Here is an 18,845-nt window from a genome sequence, read left to right on the forward strand (position 1 = left end):
TCACTTATAGGGGTTAAGAAAGAATTTGAATTTTTCTAACTTTGGTATTGGTGAGTCTATTAATGCGCTGACTGACACTTCTAAATGCAACCTAATTTTGGCAAAATACCTGGTGTCTTCAAAGGCTGTTTTAAATACTTATTAAGCACCGACCATGTACCTCTGTGCTCAACTAGGGGTACCAAACAGAAATGGGAAAAACAAAACAAAGCAAGAAAAGACAGTGACCCTGTTAATCCAGAAATGTGATGTCAGAGGTAATATTTATAGATAGAAAACATCTGGAGAACCACATAAACAAAGCTTAATGGGAAGCTAGATTGTATTTCAGGTTTTACATGTGAGAAATATTAGGAAGAAGTAGAGAGACATGGTAAAAATGGTTAGAATAATTCCTCTGTTACTGCGTCCATCTGTACTGAGCTTCTAGCTACCATCAACTGAGCACTTACTGGCACACCACGCCTTGTGCTGAAGACTTTACATATATTATCTTAGTTAATGGTCATCTATCCTGGAGGTAGGTAATACTAAGTCTAACTCACTGGTAAATAAACAAAGATTTGGAGAGTTTAAATAATGTTTTCAAATCACACAGGCCATAAAAGTAGATTGGGATTCGAATCATGTGGACTATTCCACAGCTGCTATGATATGTGCATAAATTACTATGCTGAGTAATACAATAGATACTGTTAAAAACAAGAAAACAGACCCAAAATAGTCTCTTATGCAAGCCCCACGTCACCAAACCAAGACCTAATTACAGTTTCAGCTCTCCTAGAAATGGAATCTTAAACCAGTCAGTCAAGAAACTCCTGATCAGCACCAGTTAGGTAGTCTGCCTGATAGACCACTGCCAGCCCCAAATGATTGCAATAACCAATCTGCTTTTTTTTTTTTTTTTTTTAAGATTTTATTTATTTATTTGAGGGAGAATGAGTGAGAGAGAGCATGAGAGAAGAGAAGGTCAGAGGGAGAAGCAGACTCCCCAAGGAGCTGGGAGCCCGATGCGGGACTCGATCCTGGAAGTCTGGGATCATGACCTGAGCCGAAGGCAGTTGCTCAACCAACTGAGCCACCCAGGCGCCCCCCAATCTGCTTTTTTTGTCTAGTGTAGCTTCCTTGTCCCTGCTCCCTTCAGGCTATAAAAGTCATTTTGCACAGCTCCTTGGAGCTCCAGTCTATATATTAGATTGGACGCTGCCTCATTTGACTCAATTTTTGTGCAGGTAAACTCTTGAAATTTTTAATATGCTTCAGTGTATCTTTTAACATAATGTTTAGTTGAGAATAAGGATAAGCTTATTAAATATTAAGCTATTACAATGCTTAAAACAGATAGTTATAAATAAGCTAGTTGGAAATAAAGAGAACATTATAAACAAGTTTATTACGATGAAGAAAATAATAATAATGATAATAATAATAACTGATACTTGAAGACCTTACTATGTGCCCGGTACTGTTGAGAACATATATAGATTAACTCATTTAAGCTTTACAGTAGTTTTCTGACATGGAAATTGCTCTTCCCATTTTATAGAATAAGAAAATAAAGCAGGAGATCTTATGGTTAGTAAATGGCAGAGCACATGCTGTTAGCTACTATGTGATACCATCATACCACATCCTAATATGTAACAGTATGACATCTGTCCTAATGATGGACCAAAATGAGTGCTTCAGGCATTTTAGAAATAGAAGTAATTGAGCCTATATCTGAGAAAGAAGATGAGGAAAGCTTCGATGGTCATGATGAAAAGGAACCCAAGAAAATTCAGATAAATAGTTTGAAAGAATTAGGTGTCTCAGCATTTGTCTGTATACCAGCAAAAAAGCTGGGGAGGACAAGGCTATTGGCAGATAGGCAGCCATTTTACAAAGTGATATCGTAACTTAACTAATTTTCATATCATTTGTAGAACTATCTATTCAAATGGATGTTATTTAGAGCAATCACACTGGGAGTCTGTGATTTATTGCAAATGAGGCTTCAAATGCAAAGAATATTTTTGGAAATTCTCTTTGTAGACTGTCAGTTTTCAAGTCAAAATCCTATTATGTAATGGTAACTTATTTATTTATTTTATTACCATAAATATGATTACCCAAATAGAACTTTGGATATTAATAATGCTATAAAAATAATATGTATAAATTGCTCAAATCCACAGCTGTTTTAAAAGGGCCATCAGAATTTAGGCTCAGAATATGGATTGAGCAATCATTAGTGCACATCAGACTATTAAGAATAAAAACAAAAAAGGACCCCCTTTCCCAATCTCTGGCTCTGTGGCTCATGTTATACAGGTATATTTCTCATTCATACTCCATGACCAAGGTGAACACATAATTACTATCTTTTCTTGACAAAAATCACAACTATATTGTATCAAGTGACTGATTTGGGTGTTTCCAGAGGCATTATTATTCTAATTAATAAGATGAGTAAAAGTGTCTGTAGAACTATGTAGAATGCTGGCAGAATCAGTGATGAAAATTTCAGTTAAAAAGAGATGGTCAATTCACCAGAAAAGTGTGGGATAAGGAGTAAAACGATAAAAGGGAATTGGACAGGATGTATCTAGTACCTTTAGAGACAGGAGACTTGACAGAAGATGCTATCCTCTGTAGAGAAGGCAAGAATGTCTCAATTTTACTAGAGCAACATCATCAACATTACCTTAGGAGCTTATTTTTAAAGACTTTATTTATTTATTTATTTATTTATTTATTTATTTATTTATTTATTTGACTCAGAGAAAGAGAGCACAGGCAGGGGTAGTAGCAGGCAGAGGGTGTAGCAGGCTTCCCACAGAGTAGGGAGAACCTGATATGGGACTTTATCCTAGGACCCTGGGATCATGACTTGAGCTTAAGGTAGTCACTTAACCAGCTGAGCCACCCAGACACTCTACCATAGGAGCTTTTTATTCCCCTACTGTTCTAGCCATTAAGTAAACTGTAGTCATAATTTGACTGCCTAAGTAAACCTCTAGAGAGACTAAAAATGTAATGATCAACTGAACTGAATATTCTGGTCCCTGTAAACCTTTTTTTTTTTTTTTTCATTTTTAACACCATAATGCTTCAGTACCATATGAGCCATACCCTCTTTTTGCATTTTTACCTTTATCTTATTCTATCCTTATCCTTGACTACTCTGATGTAGTTACACTGAAGTTATTTTTCCTCAAAAACTGTTCCTCTTCCTAGCACTCTCTTTTCCTAGACTTCACACAATTCATTCCTCGGTTTCTTTAGGTGTCATTCTTTAGGTGTTTATGTCATTGAGAAAATGCTACACTTTTTAAAACTGCATCCTCTTCTTCAATCACAATCACCATTATCCTAATTTTAAAGTTTTTCCCCCGCAGCAAGTTTGGGCATGAATTTTGTTTGTCTAGTTCTATACTTCAGTCCTTCAGATCATTGTGGTGTGTGTTTATGTGCATGTTTGTATGTTGCTTTATACATCATCTTTGTTTTGTTTTTCTTCAGAAGTCTCAGCCTCTTCCCAAGCAAGAACAAAACAGTTCTTGAGAATCTGGGGAAACTGTTTGTCCTTGCAATGGTGAGAATAGAATCTGGAATGAAGTGATCCCTCTGAGGTGTGTGCCTAAAAGCCATGTCTAATCTGTGGAGTCAAGGGGAATTATTTAATGGAATATCGATTTTTTCCCCCACCTCCAAACAGAGGAGCTTTCATGATTAGTTAAAAAGTAATAAAGGTGTGCAGACTGTTAAACTTTGGTTCAAAATGATCTCCCATACATAATTACCCGCCCCGAGAAAGAAGGAAATACGATTGTTTGTGACAACATGAACTTTGAGGGCATTAAGCTCAGATAAGTTAGAGAGAGAAAGACAAATACTGCATGGTACCACTTATACATAAAATCTTAAAAAATTAAAAAAAAAAAAGTCAAACCCAGAAAGAGAAGAAAAGTGGTTGTCAGAGAGAGGCTGGATTGGAGGAAATAAGGAGAGGTTGTTGAAAGTGCACAAAAGTTCAGCTGTAAGATGATTAAGTTCTCAGGATCTAATGTATAATAACCTGGTGACTGTGGTGGATAATACTATGTTACATAATTTGAAATATGTTAAGAGGTAGAACTTAAATATTCTCTTAAAAGATAACAATTCTGAGGTGTTAATTAACTAGATGGGAGGAATCCTGTTATAATGTACACATGCACCAAATTATCATGTTGTGCAAATTAAATATCTTATAAATTTGTCAATTATACCATAATAAATCTGAAAAAATAGAAAAAATAGAAATTATATATTATATATTATATATTCCACCATAAATGGAAAACCATTATCATGTTCCAGAAATTAAAAAAAAAATAACAAAAAAATGCAACAAACCATAATTACCAACCCATGCAAACTTTAAATTACTCATCTGTAAATTCTGGATCAAGATATCTATGTTGTAGCATAATTGAGAGACTTACAGAGAGTATGCATTTTTAGCAGCATGGAGAAGAAGAAAAGTGATATTTATGATAATTTATTATTATAACAACATGTTCATTTGTCTTCCTTATAGGATTCAAATCTGAATGCTGACACTGTCTCCATGAATTCAAGTAAATAAAAAAAGAAATAATGTTTAGTATTTGTTAGACATTACCAGGGCTTGCTCAAAATCTCAGTCTTAGTTCTTTTCCTATCTTGCTTTATATCCCAGATTCTTCTTACTACTCTTCAATGTATCCAGCACATATTCATTGAGTATCTATTTTGTGTCAGTCATAGTTCTGGACTCCTTCCATAGTTAGTTCTCATTGGCTTGGTCCATACCTACACAACATACCTCCATCATAGTGTAACAAATATTTTCCAAATAATTTAATGATGAACATTGTGGATTTCATTTGACAAGAGAAGAAAAATGACAATATTTAATTATTTATTTATTTTTCCTTTTTGCTATGTCTAACTTATTTTCTTTTCTGCTATCTTGCTGCTTGATTTGGGGCTTATAAAACCACAAAATTGTTTGGAATAATATTTACATAGTTACTAAATATCAATATATCAATCGCTAAAGAGACCAAAAGATTACATTTAATAAAATGGTTAAATAAGACTTTTTATGAATAAAAAGAAGATATTAATAAAAATAAGACTTTTATTGGATTTTATTTACTTCTTTTTCTTGGGATCACAGGTTTATTCTTAATCTATTCTTTTCAGTTAATTTTTAGACTGTTTTATCTCTTTTTAAAAGCTAAAAGGCACAGAACTGATTCTATGGTTATAAAAAGTTATAAATAGGTGCAACTGGGTGGCACCGTCAGGTAAGCAGATGCCTTTGGCTCAGGTTATGATCTCAGAGTCTTTTTTTTTTTTTTTAAGATTTTATTTATTTATTTGACAGAGAGATAGAGAGTACAAGTAGGCAGAGCAGCAGAGAGAGAGAGAGAGAGAGAGAGAGAGAAGCAGACTCCCCCCTGAGCAGGGAGCCCGAAGCGGGCTCAATCCCAGGACACTGGGATCATGACCTGAGCTGAAGGCAGCCGCTTAACTGACTGAGCCACACTGGTGCCCCATGATCTCAGAGTCTTGAGATGGAGTCCTGCACCTGGCTCCCAGCTCAGTGTGGAGTATACTTCTCCCTCTCCCCCTGCTGCTTCCCCTGCTTATCTTTTCTCATTCATGCTCTCTCAAATAGATAAATAAAAATCTTTTTAAAAATAAAATAAATATAATACAGGTACATAAACTAACAGTAAATGGTATACATACAAATATAAGAAAATCAAACAACATAATTTACTAATATTGATGGTGAGCAGCACACGGTTGGGAGCACCTAAAACAAAACAAAAACAAAAACAATCTGCCCTCTTCTGGGGCTGAAGAGACTTCAGCTTTAAAATCATTTTATTTCCTGAAAAATATTTTTTGAAAAGAATAAACTTTCAGATGTGATGGGTTCCCCATGCGGTTCTAGCTGAAGATTTGCTTATTTGTGAACACACTAGATCTTATTTAAAATCATTTATAAAAACTCACATCACAAATCTGCCCAGTGATGCTTAAGGTTTAAGGGCTTTTAACATATAACTCACATTATATAGATCACTATTGTTTCTTCAGAAAGACATGTTTTATTTTGGCGAACACATCCACAACATACAAGTTTACATCTGGAATATTTTCAGTTTGTATTTCTAACGTTATAAGTCCTTATTTCATTAATAGCATAGGCAACTCCTTTTTCTAAGCAGAGTAGATGATTACTTGGGGAATTTGGGGTACTTTCCAGGCCTCCCCCTGGAAACCTTCTTTACCAGGCTTCTTCAACATGTGTCTCTGCATCTAACATTTTCACAGTAGAAATTAATGAATCCTTTTAAGAAATAAGTCACTAATATATATGAACTGAGAAGTGTGATCAATAAAATATTTACATGCATCAACAATGTTATAACAAATATGTGCAAATAAACACAGTTCAGTTTATTTATGTATCATCGATGTATCATCTATCTATCATCTTCATCTATCATTTTTCTAACAAGCTTTTCTCTGGTCTATGTTCCTTCTTTTACTTTCTCTTCAAGCCCTCTTCACCCAATTTTCTCACACTGGTCAGTCTTACACATGTTGGCCAAGTTTTCCAAAATGACTTTTCTGATTCCCAATATTCTTCATTTCATATGTGTTATCCTAACAAATACTTTATGGTCACTTTACTGTCTCCTGAAATCAATATAGTTTTCTTAGCCTAGAACTAAATTCTCTAGGTCAATCTTGCCTTTCTTACCATTCCTCTGATATTATCAACTACTCTAGTCCCTAAGTTTAGAAACCAAATAGAACTGCCTGTGGAATTAAAAAAAATTATATATATTTTCCAAATTTGAATCTCTAGTGAGTAAGCTTGACAAGATATATATATATATATATATATATATATATATATATATATATATAAAGATTTTATTTATTTATTTGTCAGAGAGAGAGTGAGCGCAAAAGCAGGCAGAGTGGCAGGCAGAGGCAGAGAAAGAAGCAGGCTCTCCGCTGAGCAAGGAGCTCAATATGGGATTCGATCCCAGGACCCTGAGATCATGACCTGAGCCAAAGGCATTGGTGAGCTACCCGGATGTCCCTACAAGCTATATTTTTAAAAAGACATCTCTCCAGCTATTTCCAAAGCATAGATAGATGTGAGAATCACTGCTTTCATCAAACTAAAATAGAATTAATATTATATTTCCTTGTATCTACATTTACTCCTGATAGTTCTATCTGGAATGTTATTTCCCTATCTCTGCTTAATTGAAGCCTTATTTTACCCAGGTCCTACTAAAATTCTAACTCATTTTTTAAAAATTCCCCTTAATATTTCCCAATAAAAATTATCTAACAACTTTTATCAGATTACACTTAAAGTATATTTATTTGAATTACTGTCTTATCTTCCCTACTTGATGATAAAGGACAAACATCATATCTATTTTCACTTCATACAAAATGCCAAATACAAAATTTCTCAGGTGGTCAAAGATCAAATAGTCTGCTTCTCTAATGTTGAAAACATCCAAATTATGATAACATTTTGAAAATGATTACAACTTACTATATAGGATGATACATATGAATGACCTAGTAAGTTAATGCAGGCCCACAATAATCACATAAATAATGGACTTAGGAATCAATGACTGAAAATTCAGATGGACCCATCCATATAGCCATTTTGAATTCCAACATACAATAATGGAATAAGAGCTTTTTAAGACCAAAATGAGAATTTTATAATAAGATATTTTATTATCAACAGTATTTAAATTTTTAAAAATGGGTCAACTATCATAAAATGTTTCCAGTTAGGCAGTCCAGCAAATGTCATTCTTCTAGGAATAATCTAAGAAAACATGCATTTTTATTGTTTAAAAGGAATTAAATTTAAAAATTAAGAGAAAGTCAAGAAAAGAAAAAAAAACCCAGAAAACCCAAAACCCACCAACTATCAATGGAATGAGATAAAAAATGAATTAAGCAATGAAGAATATCGAAAGAAAGAAATTATTAAAAATATTCAAATGGAAATGCTAAAAGAAAATACTTATAGTTGAAAAAATCCTTCAGTGAGTTTATCAGTGGTAGGCTGAGCTGAGGAAACAACCACTGAACCTGAAAACAAGTCAGTAGAAATTATTCAAGTTAAAACACCCAGAGATAGAAAAGAGTAAGAAAACAGAACAGAACATCTAAAAGATGTGAATTGATACTGACTGTCATTTACTTGTAAATTGGCGCTTTAAAAGTAAAAAAGAAAAGATAAGGAAAAAGAAATATGGCAAAAGATATATTTGAATAAAGTAACATACAGTGATTTTACTGAATTAACTGTACTGTAGCACTTGCTATCTTGTTGCTTGGGTCATGTATCCCAGTAGTCTCTATGCTATTAGAGATGCGTGCAATGAAAAATATGCAATGTGGGGAAGACTGAGGAAGATAATCACAGACCCAGGCTAAGCATATATAGCAGAGAATTATCCTGAACTTGAAAAAAAAGTCCCTGGCATACTTCTGGAACCTGGCAGAGATAAAACTCGTGACTATGGGACATCAAATATCCACGCAGCCAGAGTTTCTTATCATGAACAAATCTTATGCACTGGGAATGAGCAGCAGGAATATATTGTAGATGGTACCTCAGGGATCAAATGTGAGTAGACCAGAGATCATGTGTAATTTGCACTCCTATGTTATGCACTACTATTGCAATATCAGCTCTCCCTCAGTCTACACTATGGCCTTATTAGAAAGAAACCCTCCCTTATTAGCATCTGAAGGACAAAGAACAAGCATGAGCATGGTTCATGGATGTGTTCACTTGGTTTATAGATATGAACTGGAAATGGATGGCAACTTTCCTATAGCTTTACTGAAAGGTTCTCTATAAATATAGGGTTAAAGGAAAATCCTTCCAATAGGCAGATTTTCAGTCAGAGGATTGTTTTTGGATAGAAATAGAGGTAGGCCAAGGTAAGAATATACCTGAACTCATAAAGTGGTGGTAAATAACCTGGTTGGTTTATTACTGGACTAGAAGGAAAAGAGTAAGACAATTTGAGTCAAAAAATTTGGAAGGAGGCATATATATGGATTAATGGGAATTAGCATGAAGTGTGAAGGTCTTAGCAATGCATCTTAACACCGACCACAGGATATCTACAACAGAAGATGCACTAAATAACCACACAGAAAGAACTTGTTCAGTTAACATCAGTCCTATTTGTCTTCAGAGACCATAAGAGGCATCAACAGAGTATAGCATAGATACAGACTCTATGCATGGGCCCCATGAATGGATGTTCAAGGTCCAAGACTGATATAGTTATTGCTTTCCTTAAATACCCAATGTACTAGGAATAGAGATAAAAGCTATCAGCCATTTGGTAGTCAGCAGATTTTTCTGGAATTATGTGATTCATTTTGACTAGCCATGACACATATTTCAGATATGGGTATATTTTCTTTATCTCTTCGCCAACAGACATTTAACCAGCATTACTACTCTAGGGCTTATTTACTGGTGATCCACAAATATTAAATTTCTCCTAACATCTCAATGGACCAAGGAATCTACTTTATCTAAAAGCCCATTGGTGATCATATAACCACGAGATCCAATGACTCTTATAATATATGGCACCATCACAAAACTACTAGGTGTTAGCTTGGAGATGAGACCCTACAAGGATGGGCACCATCACTCTCTGTGTACCACTGAGAGATTGTGCTTTGCATTTCTGACAATATAGGCTCCATCATCTACAGGTCCTGATTCCTAGGGGAGAGAATACCAGAGGATACTACAAGAGTTCCTTTTTTTTTAATGCTATGGCTTCCACTCAGTCACTTTGGTCTCTTTGTGCCAAGAGATAATCAGGCAAGGAAAGAAGTCATTATCCTTACAGGAGTTATTGATGGAGATCACCAGAATGTATAGGGTGCTGCTATAAAATAGAGCAAGGATGAAAACAAGTGGCATCAAGATGACCTACTGGGACACATGTTGGTACTTCTTTGCCCAATATCATCAGGAAATAGACAAAACACAGCAGCCACAGCCATACTAAGAGATCAGAACTCTTCGGCATAACACTCTCGTTTACTTCACTAGGTAATCTACTAGCATATTTTAGCAAATAAGAATAAATGTAAGAGAAATCGCATAGGAAAACAGGAAGATGAGTATCAGCTATAGTATCAAGAACTGCATCAATGACATAAGTAATAGTTCTCCCCAGTAACAGCCTCTTGTTTTTACTCAGAACAAGAGACAAATTGGAATTTAGGGGGAGTGTTTTTAGATGAAGCGTACTTATTTTTGAAAGCAGTTGGGGCTGATGGGTATACAAAGTAATGAGTATCCCAGATCCCTGTTCAGAATAAAGGAACTCATTTCTCCTACTGCTGGAGGTGTTTTCTCTCAACTGTTTGGAGGTGAATTCTTTCCCATGAATTGAGCTTTCCTTGGCTAAAGGAAACTGCCTTGCTCAAGTTTTGGATCCCTCATTGGTTGCTGTATGGTGTATGTGAGTGACTCAGTGTGGCTCAGCTCTGCAGGACGCTTCTGCATGCCCTGAGTGATTAACTGAGGCTTCTGTCAGAATCACATCTTGACTCAGCATATTCCTTTCCAGTCCTACTTCTGTTTTTTTTCCCTTATAGGCATTCCTGTTGAAAGCATTCCCAAGAAGTTCCCTGCATGTAAACCTCAGTTTCTCTTCTAGGAAGCTTGACCTATGGAAGATTTTTCAGGAAACAAACATTTTCCTAGGAGTCCTTTTCAGTATTCCGTTAGAAACAATTAAAAATATTGAAGGTGAATAAATTATAGTTTTTAGCAAAGTGGATATCACTAATACAGAAATAAACACCATAAAATAAGGATAACTGGATTATATACATTGATCTCAAGGGATGCCCTAAATACCATATGTTGAACTGCTGTATAAAAGTGCTGAATATGGGACACCTGGGTGGCTCAGTTGGTTAAGCTGCTGCCTTCAGCTCAGGTCATGATCCCAGGGTCCTGGGATCGAGTCCTGCATCGGGCTCCTTGCTCAGTGGGAAGCCTGCTTCTCTCTCTGCCTCTGCCTGCCGCTCTGCCTGCTTGTGTTCCCCGTCTCTCTCTCTCTCTCTCTGATAAATAAATAAATAAATAAATAAATGTGCTAAGTATATTAGGTATTGGATTAAACATGTGTGGATTAAGCATTTAGTTAACAATCATTTGCCTAATGTTCTTATTGTTTAGAAATATTTTTGTGGGGATATTATATAACCCATTTTTTATTTCAAAGTTCTCCCCAAAACTTCTCCTGATGTTTTATTTTTTATCCTATAAATATGCCAAGATTGGACAGGGGCTTTTAAAATTAATTATAGTAGTCCTTAGAGCTCTGGGCAAAGGACAAGTACCAATAAATAATTGATGATAAAAATGGTGATAATGATGATGATGGTGATGGCTATTTGAATTTTATCTCCCCTCATCTTTTCATACCTCTTTTATGAAAAGAACAGGGCAACTCTTCAATATCAGGCCAGGATTAAATGAAGGCTTCTCTCTCTTAGACTTCATTATCACAGGAATGTGGCTTGACATTAGAGTACTTCATAGTTCATTGGAAAAGTCATAAAAACAATTACTATGCCATTAGAAGGAACTTTTGAAGAGGAGATTCAAAGTACCCTTCACAGAATTGCTAAGACAAGCAAAAACAATATTCCAATTCATATATGTTACTCCTTTACTGTTTTTAGATCATACCAAATGAAGAAGTCAAGAAAGGCATGTGAAATGAGGCATATGTTTAATTAGGCAACTATGTCAAGAGCTCTGGAAGAGTGAGAAGTTGTTCAAGGTGAAGGTGTACAGTGTATATGTAAGTGCAAATAGGCATATGAGGATGGATTAAAAGGTGGAAGATACTAGATAAGAGGAAGTGCTGATATTCATAACAGAGTGAAAGAGATGAGTCAGAGTCTTGTTTTAATGCATAGATCATCACTTATTATCTCAGGTGTTGACTGAAAATAACATGTTAAAATATTGCCAATACTTGTGAGATTCACACATATATCAAACTGCAGGTGTGTTATAATTTATTGACTCACACTAATACTAATAAACGAGGATTTTATTTCAAAGAAATTATTTGGTCCCTTGTTAAGGTCATGCAGAAAATCACTTGTTGTTTAAAAAGTATTGCTTAGTTAACAGGTTCTCGTACAGTTAAGCTTTGATTAGCAATACATAAAGTAATAATTTCTACTTTATACCATTTAGGACTATGGTGAGGATTAAATGTGCCTGCACAAAGTTACTGCTTTGGAAATACCTTGGAGGACACAATTTAGGAATGATTTTTCTAGACTAATCTGAATGAGTGCCAGCATACCCTATATGCAGTTAGTGTGTGTTGTTGAATTTCAGCAGTTAGGCTATTGCACTCCACCTCCCAACTCATAAGTCTTTACATATAAAGATAAATGCATACAACTCTTTGTTTCTGATTATGCATATGTTATTCAGTCATCTTCAACATCATAATCTTACTTTATCTTATATGTATATTGAAAACTTTACATAACAAAGAAAGTACCTCAGTGGACAAGACTGAATATTATAAATAGCCAAAAAAAGAAGTTTGGAGAAGAAAGTGATTTTTGTAAAAATAATTATATTTTAGGTTACTTGTGTTTATATTTAATAAAAATAAATAGAATATTTTGATATGCTTAAAATTTGAATATAGGACAATTTCATTTTAGATAAACATGACTGATACTCAGTAGGACACGCCGACATGGCCAGTGTCAAAATATTGAAGTGTCCATGTAACTAGCCACCCAGTGTGGCTCATTTTTCTTGACTGCCCCAGCCGCTCTACTGTGACTACTCAGACTTTACCTTTAATAAGTAAGGGATGACTTGCAGCATGTAAACTTTAGGGTGTGCTTATATCAAACTGATCATTACATAATTTTATCATGACCTCTGAAGATAAACATCATAAGTGTAAATGCATTTTAAAAAGCACCTCATATATCGTGCTCGCTTCGGCAGCACATATACTAAAAAGCACCTCATATAAATGAAATGACATTTAGTCAAATTTTGTTGTATCTTGGTAGATTGTATATGTGCTGCCGAAGCGAGCACGTATCTTGGTAGATTGTAATCTTTTATATTTGGTAATGGTCAGAAGAGAACCTGACCAGTAGAGGCCAGTCTTTAATGGCCTTTAGTAGGTCAAATTATAAAGACATCTTGAGCACTTGAAATCTGTCTTTAATAATTAAAAAAAAAAAAGTAAGATTAAAAGACCTACAATTACACAACTGGCAGCTGACAAATGGAAGCATTTACAGAGTCCTGGGGCTTTGAACAAAATGTGTGACATTGTGAGATGCCTGTCTCTCTCATTTCTGACAACTGAACTCCAGTAAAGAGATCAATGAAAAGCTCATAGTTTTTATTCTTCATTTGAATGGGCCCGAAATTCAGGGTCTTGATGAAATTCAAAGATTTTGTTTACCCCTTACCCTTCAGGTTATGCACAGAGACTTTTGACATCAAGACTGATTTAGGTTTTGTGAGTCAATCGAACACATCAAAGAGAAACCCTTTAGAAGAACAAGGCAGACCGACCAGTTTCCTCAGCCCAAGGTGTGAAGCAAGATGGAGTGGAAATTAAATGTTCCTGATTAGAACCAAAAAACTTTCCATGGCTTATAAAATTTGGGGACCCTTCTTTAATAATAAAGATGCAAGCGGTGCCTAGTGGTTCAGTGGGTTAAGCCTCTGCCTTCATTCCAGGTCATGATCTCAGGGTCCTGGGATCGAGCTCCACATCGGGCTCTCTGCTCAGCAGGCAGCTTGCTTCCCCCTCTGTCTGCCTTCCTCTCTAACTACTTATGATCTTTCTCTCTCTGTATGTCAAATAAATAAATAAATTTTTAAAAAATGCAAAATCTCAAATATGAAATCAGGCACAAGCCTTAGAAGAACAACTTCTAAGTAAAAGTCTCTAAAGTTTAAATCAAGTATCTTCCTAGTTAATTCATCTCTAGTTGCTATTATTCTTCATACAAAGTTGCATGGAAAAAATTGAAAAATCTTCTAATTAATATTATTTTTACTGTTCTCTATCTGTCTAATTCCACAATTTATTTAGCTAGGAAGTACACTTTAAAACTAAGTCAATTTCATCATAAAACTAAAAATCCATGATCAGAAATATCCAGTGAACCCACTGCTTTCAGATTCGATTTTCCAAAATTAAAAGAACTTTGACTGAAGTGCTTGTTTTAATCTTTAAATCAACAGCATAACATTTTACTTGCACAAAAGGGATAAGCAATGGCTTATGAACTGCACATCAATTCATAGTTTGATAAAACAGTACTGTTTCTGGACTGGCATTTAAAAAAAAACTATAATGTGTCTCTAAAATATTTAACTTTAAAATTTAGTTAAAATGAAATGTTAGGTGATAATTGTAGCACTTTATTTCTTTGTGGCAGTTTATGATTTATAAATAAATTTCATGTGTTCATTTGATTTATTCCTTACCCAAGCTGTCAAGTTGATGTTATCCACAGGAAATAGATGGGGCACGCTGAGAGCTGTACTGCTCAGTGACTTTGTCCTGTATGAAACAGTTTTAAAAGCAAGCTTCTAAGTGATGTCTTCTGAATTAAAATGAGTGGTTCAATGTATGTTATGTAGGAATCAAAGCATTTAAAGGTGTAAAGATATAATCGTGTTCTGGTAAATGTTTAACAATTTTCTCTTGGAAGAAAACACTATGAGGGGGAAAGGTCTTATTTATAACACTATCTAATTTCCCCTGTGCAAATCATCCCATGTTTTTGAATTTCAATGTAGCAAAATTATGTCAACCAGCTCAAAAATTCATAAAAATTTAATAATCAACATTCATAAGCCAGTGTGAGCTCTTTCTATCACACTATTGGAAAGTTACATTCCTAACTACTATTTTGAAGTTGATAAGACATTAGAGAAGTGGAAACGTGTGCATAATGGATGGGTAAGGCAATCCAGGTAGTTGGTTGTGAGAGCTGGATGTGGCACTGAAATGAGAAAACTTGGGTAATGCATGTGTGGCAAAAAGTTTTCCTCAACACACTACAAGATAGTATTGTCATTAATCAGCAAAATGAGGCTGAAAATTAAAAGGTAACTTGGAGGAGGATTTGCAGTACTATGACTATCAAGGGCATAGAAATCATTTTATTAGAAAACTCACTGAGTCATATGTACTAGCCAACCACTGTGGTAATAGCAGGGCAACAAGTTTAGGAACCATTTGTATGCTCATTTTATAGGTAAAATTAGCCACGAGGATGACATGTAACCTCTGGAATTAGCTGATAGACCTGGGATTCCGACACAGGAAGTCAAATAGTCTTTACTAAACATTCAAATAACTTTGTAAATGATGTATTAGATATTAGGAAGATTTCAACTTTATTCTGTAAAAGCAAGAATAACGATTGAAAATTATGTGTCATGGCTAGAGACAAGGGGCGTAGTAGGGTAGCAGTTGTTAATCAGTAAGCACTGAACTATGATGATGATAATGACAATAAACATGTGAAACAAAAAAGGCATCTCCATTTCATTTCATTTCAGCTCATCATCAAATTCTTCTTCCTCCTTTTTTTCATGAAAACATATAAAATTTTTAAAAATTATGGAAACTAAGCAAAAATAAGTTCTGTAATCTCATAATCTTAATATTTTTGTATATTTCCTTTTTATATTGTAATTTTGTCCAAATGTTTATATATTTGCACTTTCACACTGCAAAAAATTTTTCCACATAATCATAACGTGGTTTTTTTTCCATTATGCTATGCTGTCTTCAATCATACCATATTAGTGATTACAAAATCTTCCATGAAGAATATACATCATAATCTATTTAATGACTTTCATAATAAAGGTCATTTGGTTTCAACATTTTACTAATACAAATAACTAATAAAAATCTTTATGCATAGTTACACCTATATATTCCTTTTTAGTTATTGTTTCTCTTGATAATTTACATAGAGAAATATTTCTTCCATGAGAAATTATTACTTCAAATGAATATTTAACCTCACTTGGGTCTGCCTCACTAGCAGATATTCAAACAGTGAGGCTTAATTTTCACCAAGAAGTGTGGCTATTTTTTTAAAAAATAGCAATAACCAGTAGCGGTGAAGATGCAGTTAAACAAGCACCCTCTTACATTTTTGGTTGGTCTTCAAATTGTAAAAATCTATCAAAATACAGGAAAACAAAAGTAATTTAGCCAAGTGTTCTAAACAGTTCCTTCATTTGTGGCAAAAGACAGACATACCCAAATACATTTTCCATGGCATTCTACTTTGGAAATTTGTGCAAAGGACAAAGGACATGTGCTGAAATGCTTCAAAATATACCTAGAAAGATGATTATTTCAGTATTATTTTTTTTAAAGATTTTTATTTATTTGACAGAGAGAGATCACAAGTAGGCAGAGAGGCAGACAGAGAGAGGAGGAAGCAGGCTCCCCACTGAGCAAAGAGCCCGATGCGGGACTCAATCCCAGGACCCTGAGATCATGACCTGAGCCGAAGGCAGCGGCTTAATCCACTGAGCCACCCAGGCGCCCCTATTTCAGTATTTTTTGATAAAAGGGCAAATTGGAATATATATTGATACCTAAATTTGAGATTAATTATACTATATCCTCATGATGAAATTTTAGGCAGCTACTAAAAGCCATGCTTTTAGTGGAAAATCCATAAATATTATGGGGATTTTAAGAACATGTTATTGCTAGTTAAAACTTCAGGTGACCAAATACTATGTTCTATGCATAAAACCAATTATAAAACTACCTCCAATATGTTATCCAAATAATGCTACAGCACTGTACAACTGTTACTGTTTACTTCTGGTGATAGGTATTTTGCAGTCTTTGCTTTTGAGTTTCTGTAATTTTCCTATTTCTACCTTGTACATGTATTACTTTTTAATGAGAAAAATTATATATTGATGGATTAGACTGTTTAATTAAAGAAACAGAACAAGTATTTTCACATCCTTTATAGTTAATCAATTTGTTTTCAAAGGACCACACTGATTCCTGATAGCAATTTTGCCACTTGTGCTTGCCTTAGTTTAAATTCATTGATATATTGTTACTTAGTCTTACTTTTAGTATTCTTGTGCCACTTAGTTTTATATGTGTTTTGTAAATGAAGCATCATTGTGGATTTGTTTTGCAACTTCTCTGGCAGACTCTGTCTTATAAGAGGGCAATTTAAAGATACTCATGCTTTTTTAGGATTTATTATATCTGGTCCTGCACTTGATAGACTTAATTTTTTACTCCCTTCCCCCACCCCTCTATAGTTTGCTGTCCAGAATCTGCTTTCACGAATCTTTATACTTCTGTACCAAACACAAATGCAGAACACTTTGTAACTTCTGAATAAATGAATGATCTAAGAATCCAAACACAGAATTGACAATTCTGTCACACAACTGAAATTTTCTTAATTTTTTTCACAATCACATTAAACTAAGTGACTATAGATATAATTTTAATTATAATTTAAGAGATATAGAAATCAAATGGATATTTTTTTCTTGACCATTGTTCTTTTATTTCTCCATAATAGATCACTAAAGTTTGGATCTAAAACTCTACTTCATTTTCTAAACTATTACTTTGTCTTATACCTTTTTAAAATAAGGAAATTGTTAAATTTCTCCATACAATCAATTTTTTTTGATTTGTGATGTATTGACTTCTATCAATAACTCTAGTAGATTTTATCTCTAGGAGTTCTTCTTCACTACAACTTTCAAATTTAAGAAGTCTTATTTTCTTTGGTAGTGGTTTTCAGTATGTTTCTAGTAAATCGTAAGTTTTATTTTGCAGGGAAATATGACACTTAGCTAACATGTTCTTTGAGAACATAAATCTGAAAATGCCTTTGTGTGGTCTTCTTAGGGAAATAGCAGTTTTGGATCCCATGTGACTCCCACATCACTATTTTCTATCTGTTATTGAGGAGGAGAAAACATAAAGCCATGATGAATTTAATTCTTCTGAAATCGTCCTAGTCAAAAGAAATTCTGGGCAAGCTGATGATATATATAAGAATATGTTTCCATTCCTCATCCAGTTTCTCATCAAAATGAGCCACAATTTGATAGAAACAAAGAGTGAGAACCGACTTAGAACAGGATATATTTTTACCAGACGATGCTGATGTGCAAAACCTTTCACATTAAGTTCTTGTGTCTGAAGACCTAATTCCAGAAGCTCCAAAAGGCAGTTTTTCAAGGGTGGTTAGTTCTATAAACACTTTGCTTAAGGTGCTGGCTAAATGCAGATAAAACATTACATACATTATCATCAGGCTTTGCAGATACAGTAGAAATTTCTGCCATTAGACATTATCTTCCTTTGGAAAATGAATTTGAGTGCTTTGTTCACAATGATACATAACGATAAGGGCGATTATGTAGTGAGTCTTTCTGTGTGTGTGTGTACATATAAAACTGTTACTTGATATGTGGGTCAAATGACTCCCACATTAAGCCACTTTAACTCATTAAGTACATGCTATCAGAATTGGTACATTCACATTCCCCTTGATTTCCTATGGATATGTATAGGGTAAGAGAAGTGACATTTCACTCATTGTTTTCCAACTTATAATTTTTTCTTTAATGTATGAATTGGTTAATCTTGATTCTGTATGTATAATACATTGCT

General features: G+C 34.4%; 1 protein-coding gene across 1 annotated transcript in view; it reads right to left on the bottom strand.

Annotated features, from left to right (window-relative positions):
• Positions 1 to 18,845, bottom strand: part of EYS (eyes shut homolog) — a gene marked incomplete at its 5' end in the record, with an annotated part of 1,535,590 nt that overhangs the window by 1,013,944 nt on the left and 502,801 nt on the right.

The sequence above is a fragment of the Mustela nivalis genome (genome assembly GCF_964662115.1).
Source record: "Mustela nivalis genome assembly, chromosome: 5".
NCBI lineage: Eukaryota > Metazoa > Chordata > Mammalia > Carnivora > Mustelidae > Mustela > Mustela nivalis.